Source organism: Psammomys obesus, unplaced genomic scaffold (assembly GCF_907164565.1).
Source record: "Psammomys obesus unplaced genomic scaffold, mPsaObe1.curated_primary_1811, whole genome shotgun sequence".
NCBI classification, from domain to species: domain Eukaryota; kingdom Metazoa; phylum Chordata; class Mammalia; order Rodentia; family Muridae; genus Psammomys; species Psammomys obesus.
In genome coordinates this window covers 18,637,997-18,649,414 of record NW_026587216.1, presented here as the reverse complement: position 1 = coordinate 18,649,414, position 11,418 = coordinate 18,637,997, and the positions used below count along the sequence as shown (strand labels likewise).

The 11,418-nt window shown below is 47.6% G+C and overlaps 1 non-coding gene across 1 annotated transcript; it reads right to left on the bottom strand.

Annotated features, from left to right (window-relative positions):
- Window positions 1-9,560: 9,560 nt before the first annotated feature.
- On the bottom strand, window positions 9,561-9,688 carry LOC129673805 (small nucleolar RNA SNORA17). Its single transcript, XR_008719734.1, has one exon. It is a non-coding gene; the product is annotated as a small nucleolar RNA SNORA17 (small nucleolar RNA).
- Window positions 9,689-11,418: the final 1,730 nt, after the last annotated feature.

Genomic DNA, 11,418 nt, shown 5'->3' with positions numbered 1-11,418 from the left:
GGCCGTGGGAAAGTGCCGGCGCCCCGGCCGCCAGCCAATCCGGACGGACGGCGGCCGCGCTGGCGGCGGCGGCGGCGGCGGCAGCCCTGGGCGTCCGCTTGAATGGAGAAGAATGGCCGGGCGGGGGAGCGAGGCCGCGCGAGGGCGCGCCTGCCGGGCTCCGCGTGTGAACCTGTAATCGGAGGCCGGGCGCCGGCGAGCCCCGGAAGCCGCCGCCCGCGCCCGGGCTCTCCGAGGCCGGGCTGCCGGTGCCCCGCGGCCGGAGGCGCGCGCGGTTGGTGGGCTCGGGCGGGGCCGGCGGGAGCGGACGCCCAGGGCGCCACTCGTGCGGGTGGTGGCCACCAGCTCTGGGAGCAGAGGCTGTGGGGGGCCCGAGTGAGGGATGTTGCGCTTTGGGTTCGGGGAGCGGGCGGCGCTAGGCAATCAGTCCTGCAGGGCTTCTCGGCTCCGGGAAGGGATGAATTCCCCCTGCATCTCATTTCCGGGGAAGTGGACCGCTTGTTTTCTCGGTTAGCTTGAGGGAGGGGCAGCTGTCCCTGGAGACATTCATTATGTTGGGATTTCTGCTGTTGTTTGGTTTTGTTTTTGTCCTCCCACTAGAGCTGGCGGCCAGATCCTCTCGACAGGCGACAGGGTGGCGGCCTGGGTGTTCGCTTCTCAGGCTGACCTCGCTGCGGGAATGCACGTTTCTCAACAGCGCCACACAAACACACCTCTCCCCTTGATCTCAGCTGGGGCGGGTGTTTGGGGCGCTGTATTAAGTTCTGCACGCCTCTCGCCCCTCTGCCCCACCGAGAACGCCGACTTTTAAAAAAGATACATATTTTAAATCTGAGCATTTTGGCTCACAGCTGAGCTTCTAAAAGGCTGCGGTCGCAAACCTGGAAGCTCACCTCCAGTCACCTCTCTGCTGCCTCCATCTTCAGACATCCCACTGCCGGGTGATCCGCTCCGAAGACGGATCATCCCAGTTTCTTTCCATTTCTTCCCCTAAAGTGATAGATCCTGCGCCAGAGTCAGTGTGACCGCTACTGCGTGGCTCTTAAGTTTCACGGTTCAGTGCCATCTCCAGTAAGGCCTTCTCCGCGTTGGCCAGTCTTGGATGCTGTGCAGGGGTAGAAATAAGTGGCAGGTTGGCTGGTGAAAAGAAAAAGGTTGAAGTTGAGGGTGCTTGGTTTGACACCATTTTAGATACTAATATTCCCCACACATGCATGTGCCATAGCATGCCTGTAATCACGAACTTGGGAAGCGGAGGCAGAAGTGTCTTTGCGCCCAGCCTATGCTGCATAGTTGAAGGTACTCCAGAGTTATATGTATAAGAAGACCTTGTACCGAAACAACGAACGTTGTGGCTGTAACTCAGGGACCCGGCTCTTGTATTCCAGGTGCCTGGCACAGGGCTGGCACCTGAGAGACAAAGGTGACAGAGGTGATAAGCTCTGAGGGGGACAGTACACAATGAGCTGGTGCACAGGAGGGGTGGCTGTGGGTGCCCCAAACCCTAGTGGCACCTTCTGATAAGGAGGGGGGGGATGGGAACACTTTTATGAGGTCTGGGAGACCTTTTCAGGGTTGATCAGGAATGTAAGATGGAGTGGTCATTGAGTTATCGCCAGGAAGGAAAGGGTGGTAGTGCTTCCCTTGGGTAGTAGGGTCAGAGAAAGAGAGGATGGGAGCAACTGGCTGTTTCCCCACCAGCTACTGGCCACAGGCATTTTTCCCTCTCTGGGAGATTCTGGGCTTCTTGCAAAGTGAAGGGGGGGGGGGGGGGCGCTCAGGCCTGGCCTTTAAGGAAAAGGCCCTTTTTATAACTCAGGTCTCTACTCTGAGTCCCTGCAGGAAATCCTCTTCCACTGAGCTGTGGCGCAGGTGATCTCACTGAGTGCTGCTGGACACGGTACTCAGAAGGTGGAGGCTTCATCTGCAGCCTAGAAAGAAGGAAGGGCTGCTTCATGGTGCCAGGGGCTTTAAATCAAACCTCTGTGTCTCCCTGAGGGAAAAAGCCTTTGTGATGGCTGGCGTTTAACCTCAGCTCTCAGGAGGCTGAGGCAGTCGGATCTGGGAGGGAGGCCAGCCTGATCTACCTAGGGATTCCAGGCCAGTGCTATGCAGTGAATCCCTGTCTCCATAATAGTTTTGTATCAAAACCACTCTCAGAGTTCTTCGTGGTGGGACATGCCTATAATCCCAGCCCTGCCTGGGTGAGGCTGTGCTAAGAGAGTAAGATGGGAAGTTTCAAAACAACTTGAATTGCATAAATCCTGCCTTGAAACTTTCCAAACAAATGAAACAACCAACCAGAAGTGAAGGCCACAGGTGAAGTATTTGAGACCTTCAGGGTTTGGTTGATTAAGAATCTGTAGAAAAACCAAACTATATGCTAGGCACTGAGTCAAGCCTGGAGCAACAAGTCTGAAAAGCCACAAGTCCATCCACCTTCACAGAGGAGGTTCCTGATACTGGAGCAAGTTCTTTAGCCTCTACATCTCCGTTATCTGTGACATGGCGATATTGATAATAGTTATTGTCCTAGTTCGGTTATGCAAAGAGCACGGATTACATAACTTGTGACCATTGGTAAACACTAAGTAAGCAGCACCCATTAGTTAGTGTTAGGTATTATGCGTCAGCTCTATTGGTGAATGCAGCAGGAGATGACCCCAGCATTTTCTTCTGATGATGTCTCACATCTGCTGAGATCATGTAGCATAATCTAGTAATCAGATATATTAAGACAACATCTCTAGAAAGTAGGAGATTCTTGGGAGGGACTTGGTGCTACTTATTTAAAGCAGCAGTTGTTGTGAGTAAAAGGACCATCTGCTATTCATTTTTAGTGAAAGTGCCGTTTCTGAGTCTCTTGCTAAGGAACACCCCCCTGAGCACACGCTGCTATAAATAGGTATATAAACAATTTGCACTCGAACAGAGTTCAGCTTCTGCTTGTTCTGGAGCATGCATCAAGTCAGAACCAAAGCAGAATGTTCCCAAACTGTCCCAAAAGAATCTTGACTCAGCTGCCATTTTCCTCCACTCATGATATGCATTGGTCCCCAGAAGCCTTGTCTAGAACATCACACAGCCTTTTGCCATACATACCATGTCACAGACAAGTGCACTTCCGCTCCTGGGTCTCTTAATCGGGAGGTAGTGTGAGGTGTCCCGCTGTTTGCTGGGAAAGCATGTTTAATTGTAACACCAAGAGGACACAGTGGCAGCGTGGGAAAAGAACGGCAGCTCAGGTCACCTACCTGGGTTTGAGTTATCGTAAGCTAGTCATTAGCCATGCCCACACCTCAGTCCCGTGAGCCTCAAATTCCTCATCAGTAAGAACGATGCTTTGCAGCATGCTTTTTGGTGTCAAGGTGACAGTGCCTGTGATCTCAACACTTCGGAGACCAAGACAGGAGGAACAGAGCAAGGCCATCCTTCACTACCTAAGGAGTTAGAGCTAACCTGGAATACAGTAAACACTGCTAAAAATAAATAAACAGTAGACACTGCTTAAATAAAGAAGTGTCTGGGGAGAGACTTGTGAAGTAGTATACAAAAGTGTACTTTATGCTTATAATTGATGATAAAGATGAAGACAAGGACTGTGATGGTGATGATGGAGGTAATGATCCTAATAACATCCTGAGCGCTGCTGGAGCACCAAGAGGAAGCTTCCGTGGATTTTTCTTGCACCTGCCAGTGAATTCCTTCAGGATGAGCTGCTCTGTCTGCAAAAAGGGAGATGGACAAGGAAAGGGGAGAGAAAAGGGGATGGAGGGAGGAATATATTTTTATCCTAGGATGAAGGTGGTAGATGTCCTAGCCTGTGTGCTGCTGTTGCTGTCCCCAGCAGCAACAATAACAGCAAGGTCTCATGTATCCGAGGTATATAAAGTGAGGACATGACTGCTCCAAGGTATGACTGAGGAGGTTTTTGTTGTAGATATGAAGGAGAGTACAACCAAAGGCATCTGGGAGAATCCAGAACAGGGAGAGAAAGTAGTACATTGAACATTGGCCAAGAGGATGGACCAGGCCACGAGAGGAGGGGAGGGAGAGAGAGAGGAGGATCAAGAAATAGAGGGCCAGGAGAGCAGAGAGTACATGGCTGAAACAGCCTCATTTGTACTCAGTGATGCTCTGCATCCTGATACAGGAGGGAAAAGAAAGGTGTTTGGATTACTGCCCTGTAATGGCTCCGCAGCCCAATGCGATGGCGTTTAGAGAAGAGGCCTCTGTTGGCTGGTTTTCATGTCAGTTTGACACAAGCTAGAGTCATCTGAGAGGAGCAAATTTCAGCTGGAAAAAAAAAATGCCTTCAGAATATCAGGATATCTTCTTAATCAGTGACTGATGTGGGGGGGCAGCACATTGTGGGTGGTGACACCACTGGGCCTGTCATCCTTGGCGCTATGAGAAAGCAGGCTGAGCAAGCCAGAAAGAACAAGCCAGTAAGCAGCACCCCTCCATGGCCCTGTGTCAGCTCTGCATGCAGGCTCCTGCCCTACTTTAGCTCTGTCCTAGCTGATTTGGATGATGAACCGTGATACATAAGTGTAAGCAAAACCCTTCCCTCTTCTACTTGCTTTTGGCCATGGTGTTTTATCACAGCAACAGAACCCTAACGAAGACAGGTCCTTTGGGAGATAATTAAAGTTTGGAGGAAGGTAGAGCCCTCGGGACGGAACTGGTGCTCTTGTAAGAAAAGATACCCGGGAGCTAGACCTCTTCCCACCTCCTCTCTCCCTCTCTCCACAACCTTCCTCAGCCTCCTTTCTCCCCCTCCCCCACTTTCTTTATAGAACACAGCAATAAAATAAAATAAAAAATAGCAAGACATCTGCAAGGCCATAAGAGGGGGTGACTCATAGGAACCCCATCATGCTGGGATCCTCCTCTTAGGTGTCCTACCTCAAAGCTAAAAGAGGATTCCTGTTGTTTAAGTGACTGCATCTATGGGACTGAGCTATGATGGCTGGAGGTAAGATAATTCCTATTTCAAAGCTTTTTTTTTCTAATCTGAGAAACATGACAGCATTTTTACTATCAAGTCTGTGTTTAAAATTAGATATTTATTTTTCTTATCTCCACATTCATATTAGATATTTATATTTAGAAAATCATTCAGTTCCTCTATGATTCCAGATTATACTGCATAACATATTCCATTCATTCTCTGAAGATAAGTGCTTCATCATTAGCTCTGAAATTCTATACATTTATTCTTTATATTGCCTATATGTATGTACTTTTTTACAATGGAAAAAGTAAGTTTATTGACATGTTTATACCTTTCATTTTAAAAAACAAATAAACAAAATTATAACAAAATCTTCTAGAAAATAAGCAGAATTTATGATAAGGTTTGGGGGCTTATCTATTTCAAAACTTTTGTAACATCTTACTACATCTTTGTAAGTAAAAATCCCTGCTCAGAAAGGTGCTTTATTGCCCAGCTTTTGAAATGTGTTCCACTGGGGACCAGAGAGATGGCTCAGTGGTTAAGGCGAAAGCAATAGTACCCAAGTGTGGTTCCCAGCTTATCAGGCATGGTCACAACCTTCTGTTAACTCCAGCTCCAGGGATTCTGATGCTTTTGGCCTCCCCCAGGTACACACGCATGCACACACACGCACATGCCTATTTTTAAAAATCATTAAAATGCATTTTATTTCATATATAATTGGATGAGCTAAGCAAAGACACCACATTTCCCATTTCAAAAAGCCCTACTTTCAGAGCAAGTATGTTTTTCTATGTTTCAATGACTCTTTCAAATCCTTTAGTTAATGAACTAGGACGAGCTCCTTTCTAAATAAATGAGACAGGTCTTGGTATTTCTCATGTCTCTGCTTGAGAGCAGCTCGAGCTTTCAGCCCGCAAGTTTCCTCTTCCTTCTTTCTCCATCTGAGCTGTTTGTCGAGCGGCAGAAGAGTAGATGGCCAGCTCTTCTCTGCTGTGTATCTCCACTTTACAGCACTGAACTGTTGGCCCACTTGTTGGCACTGAAGACAAAAAAAAAGAGTACCTCTCCACGATTTCACTTCCCTCCACTTGCCATACTAAAATCTCCAGAATGCACTGTTACAGGCTTGCTTTCTCCAGGTGGATAGTTACAGCTCTCTTTGCAAGAACAGCCTTCCCAGAGGCTCAAGCTTCCTGGAGCACGCTTCGAGATACAGCTTACCTCTCGTGGCAGATGGGTCTCTGTAGATTTTTTACCAAACCTACTTTATTTAGGGTTCTTAAGCACCTTTACCTCCCTTCCAACCCCTGCAACCTTAGGGAAGAAATCAGTAGGGAGAAGGGCTGTAGACCTCTTTTAGCTACTTCCTGCTGGTTAGGGTCAGTGGCTCATTAGGGGATTACCGGACTCAGTCATCAAGATACCAGCAGTCCAGCCCAAAGGCCAACATGAAGCAGTGAAAGCCAAAAGATTCAGTTAGATTGCCTGGAGTAGCTCTCTGAAACGTTTCTCCCTGCAAAGCCAAGTGTTGAAGCACGAAGATGAGTGCAGCAATGTTGATCCCAAAAGTGATGTCTCACTGTGTGGGGGCCTCTATAGGTGTGTGTGTGTCTACCCAGAGATGTTCTCAGTGGGCCAAAGTCAAACCCCTTACATGAGAGACCAAAACATCACATACCCTCTCACAAGCCCACCTGTGCAAAACATCATGACCAACCTGAGTCCAGAAACTTCCACTTCAGATCTCTATAACTTGAAGTGAAGGGACCAGTACCATTGGCACAAGACAACCCAAGACCTATTTCTCAGAATGAAGGAGATTTACTTGCCCCAGAGGGACAGAGGGCAGGGAACAAGAGACCAAGACAGGAGACGGAGGAAGAAGGAGAAGGCAGAGAGGAACAAGGGAGACGGGGAAGGGATATTTGTCCTGAGGCAGGGGGACAAAGAACTGGCACTGGATGTAGAGGAGACAGATGTGGCACATAGGCAAATCGCAGATTATAAAGGTAAAATTGGGAACCCCCTCCCCCACCAAGTTAGGATGAGTTGTTTAATTTTGATTGGGCTTTTGATTGCTGGACTTCAATACTTGATGGCTGGACCTTGGTAGTCAGCCTCAGGAAGAGGAAGCAGCCAAATAAGGGAACAGACCTTGGTGGCTAGCTTTAGGAATGGAATCTAATGATTCTTAGCAAGGCAGAGGGAATGCAGGAGAAGGGCAAAGCTTGCCAGAGCCGTGTTTGCCACGCTCAGGCTGGCTAGAGTTTCTTGATGAAGAAACTTTCTTTTGCCTTCTATGGTTTGATCCAGATCATCCTCCAAAGGGAACACATTAAAGGCTTATTTCCCAGTGTGGTGCTACTGGGAGGTAAAGGAACTTTGTGCTAGTTTGAATAAGAATGGTCCCCAAAGGCTCATATATTGGCTCAAAACTACAGAGGGGTTAGGAAGTATGGCCTTGTTGGAAGAAGTGTGTCACTGAGAGGTAGGCTTTGGAGTTCCAAAAGCCCAAGCCAGGCCCAATATCTCTCTTACTTCCTGCTGCCTGCAGATCCGGATGTAGAATTCACAACTACTTCTCCAACACCATGTCTGCCTGCATGCTGCCAAATTCCCCACCATGATAAAAGTAGAGTAAACCTCTGAATCTGTAAGCCAGGCCCAATTCAATACTTTCTTTGATAAGAGTCGCTGCAGTGTCTCTTTACAGCAATGGAACACAAACCTTTCAGAGGTGGAGCCTAGTTGGAAGGTCTTCGGTCATTAGTGAACACTGCCCCCCCCCCAACTCCACCCCTCCCCTCCACCACTGTCTCTTCAGTGCTGGGATGGAATCCATGGCCTTGCACATGCTAGCCAAGAACTCTACCACTGAGCTTTGAAGGATAAAATTAATTTCTTTTCCACCATGGGGGGGGGGGGGGGGAGAGTATAGAACCAGAAAGTTGAATTGGCCGAGTATGCCATAGATTTTAAATGTGTGCAATCATTTTAATGAAACAGAATATATTTGTCTTGAAGGTAGTTCAATTTGTCCCTGCATTTATGTGTACAATCACATCATTACCTCAGTCCCTTAGTCCCTGCACAATCACTATAACAAATATTTAAAGTAATGTTTTAGGGTGTTTTAAAACAGGGTTTCACCGGCTTGGAGCTCACTATAGAGTTCAGGTAGCTTTACACCCAGTGCTTCAGCCTCCTGAATGCGGATTCCAGACATGAGCCACTAGGGCTCTCCTTAAGACTTTTGGTTTGATTGTTTCTTTGTTTTTTGTTTGGGGAGGGTTTTGGGGGGGTGGAGTTTTTCTTTTTTAATTTTTTATTGGTTCATTGTGAATTTTGAATCCTATACCCCAGTCCCACTCATCCTCCACTCCTATCCACCCTCCATCCTTGCAAACCCCCCACGCAGACACACAACAGAGAGAAAAAAAACACTCTTCGTTGTGGAAGCTGTACTGTGTCACCGTGTGTCCCACAGTCTACCCTTTTGTCCTCACTTCTTTGCTTGCAAATGTTCACTGCAATGACTGCTACTCTATCAATACTGAAACTCCTCTTGGATACCTTGGTTTTGCCCTGTATCATGAAGATCCCATTGTTTTGGATCTGTGGGACCAGTCCCTTCATGAACTCCAATAGTTCATAGATGGGGTGGACCAAATCAAAGCACTGGAACTGGGCCCGAGAGGCATCTTGGGCTAGTCAGCCTGCCAGCTCTCCCACTCTCATGCCCTCAGGGCCAGCTCTACCCTGCTGCCCAGGCAAGGTGCAGGGCCCACTCTCCCAAGTGTTTGCAACTGTTAAGGAGCATGGCCATTTCTCCCACTCTCATGACCCTGGGGCTAGCTCTCCTGCCTGCCAGGATGGTGAGGAACTAGGGAGAGGAGGAGGATGTCTCTCCGTCATCCACACCACCACCCAGTGAACAAGAGCACTCATGCCCCTGGGGCTGGCTCACCCCCAACCTCCACATCCAGGGCCTGCTCACCTGCCTCTCCTTCAGTGTGCTGGGCCCCCTCTCCTGCGTACCACAGCTGGCTAGGGGCAGGGTCTCGTGCCTCTAGGGCCAGCTCTCCCACGATGCCAAGGTGAAGGGTGGGGCCAGTTCTGCACAGTCCTCGGGCATCAACATGTCCCTGTGCCACAGTCCAGACCAGGGACAGCTCCCTGGCCTATGGTGGCAACAGACCCCGGCTGCTGTAAGACCTGGTACCCAGACATGGCCTCTGGTGGCAGCACAGGCCAGGACCTCACCATGGGCCCAGGTGTCATCACTGGCTACTCACATCAGGCTGTTCCTCACTACCCTCGAGTCTCTGGTTCTGCCTTTCTTCATTGTGCACACATCCTTCTGTTTTACTTGCCTGGGGCCTTTGAGTGTCTGGGGTCATCTCAGGAGTGGTTTCAGGAGTGTTACATCCCCACTTGTGCATTATGGCACCAGGCAGGAGTCATCTCAAGCATGGTCTGTCCCCCCGCCACACACACCGGCCTGCACTGTCAGCATGGTGGTCTATCTCAGGCTAGCTCCCTGCCTGGGGCCCCTGGCACCAGACTGGTGGTCATCTCAGGCTCACTTTTTTCAGTGAATGTTAGGCTACTAATCATGCAGATGTCATTGGTCAGAACACAGTATAGACAAAGCCTCTCTCCTCTCTGCCCCCTGCTGAAGCACAGTGACACAGCAGCCACACTTGCAATGCCTCTAAGCGCTGGTCCCTAAAAGGTTTTATTTGAACTACCTATCCTTGGGAGTATGTAGAGGGCTAATTAACACTAAAGAACTAAGGGGAAGTATATGAAAACATGCTACTGTGGAGGCTTCTGAAAACATATACACATATAAAGAAGAGTTTAAGTAGAATTAGCCTATAACGGGGTGGTGGGGTGTTGCAGATAATGCCTCTCCTAGACAGCATAGGCAATCAAATAAAAACCTGGTGCCAGGAATGAGTTACCTCTTTTGAAGTTGTTGGTCAGTGGAGTCTCTAGACACCCTCTGTGACATTCCAAGATATTGCCATTGCGACCAGTTACCCTCCAGAACTTAATGGTGAGACCCTATTGCTGAAGATAGCGCATACTTAAGTCATAGAACGTAGAGAAATCAAGATGGTACAGACATGGAAATGTCATCCCTCCTGGAAAGCTTTCCTGGTGCTGAAAATTTCTATTCGTGCTTCTTGGGGAAGAGACATAATCATTAGCTCTACCCAGCTCTGAGCTGTGTGAGCTACATAGCCACAGATATGTCCATTCAGGCAATAGTGGAACAGATGTTATGTTAACCAAACACTTTCTGCTTGGAGTAAGGCCCACTTTACAAAACAGAACTCATACCTGGAGCTGTGAAATACATCCTATAAGCATGCTTGTCTGAGAATTAACAGCTGTGAATTTCAAGATCGTCTTCTGTAAAACATAGCTGTTGGAGGATTTTCATACCCAGTTTTAAGAGTTCCTCTAATATTTAGTAGTCAGGAAAAACAATTTGTTTTCTGTAAGCTGATGACTTTAACTAAAATTTTACTCTGACATTGGCTCATATTAAAACTTTTTTTAGTACTCAATTCATTACTGCCTTTGTTTCCTCTAAGATTTTGGTTCAGAAAACAAACACTTGCTGTTTAGGTACTACTGATTTGCAACATTTATTGAACTTTTTCTTTTCTACCTGAAATTTGACTGGAAAGATTCATTCCTAATTTGGCACATATTCTCTGCGTTACTTAACTCATTCCTGTGACCAAATTATCAGATAAAAGCAGCTTGAGTAAGAAAGGTTTGTTTTGGCTTACAGTTCTGGGGGAAAGTCGGTATGGGGGGGGGGTGTGGCTGAAGGAGGCTGGCTGTCACATTGTATCCACATCAGAAAGCAAAATGGTGAGTTCCTATGTTGGTTCACATTTACCTTTTCATTTAATAACCCCAGCCCATCAGATGGTGCTACCTACATTTAGGCTTTTCCACCTCAGCTATTCGTATAGGCAAACCCCAGGGATTTGTTTCTATGGTGACTATAAATCGCATCAAACTGACAATATTGACTAACACATTTACATACAGATTCTGCTTTCTGATTGGTAATGTTTTCTGCAAGGGTGCTATATTACATTCTGCCTTGTGGAATTTGCTGTTCTTAAGACCATAATACTAAATATGTAAACACACTAGACACCAAGAGTACATCACAATCCATGTTCATTGGCATTCCCATTCGTGTGTGCGTGTGTGTGTGTGTGTGTGTGTGTGTGTGTGTGTGTGTGTGTGTACACATATTTGGTGGTCTCTGAGTCTCCAGAATCTGTTTTTATTTTTTCCTACAAGCCAGAATTTCATGTTTAGATGATGAGAGAAGAAAAGAATAGTTCATGGTCTATGTGTCGACGCAACAGGTCATGAGTAAGTTGCTGCCTTTGCTCCTATTATCTTTATTTATTGGAGTA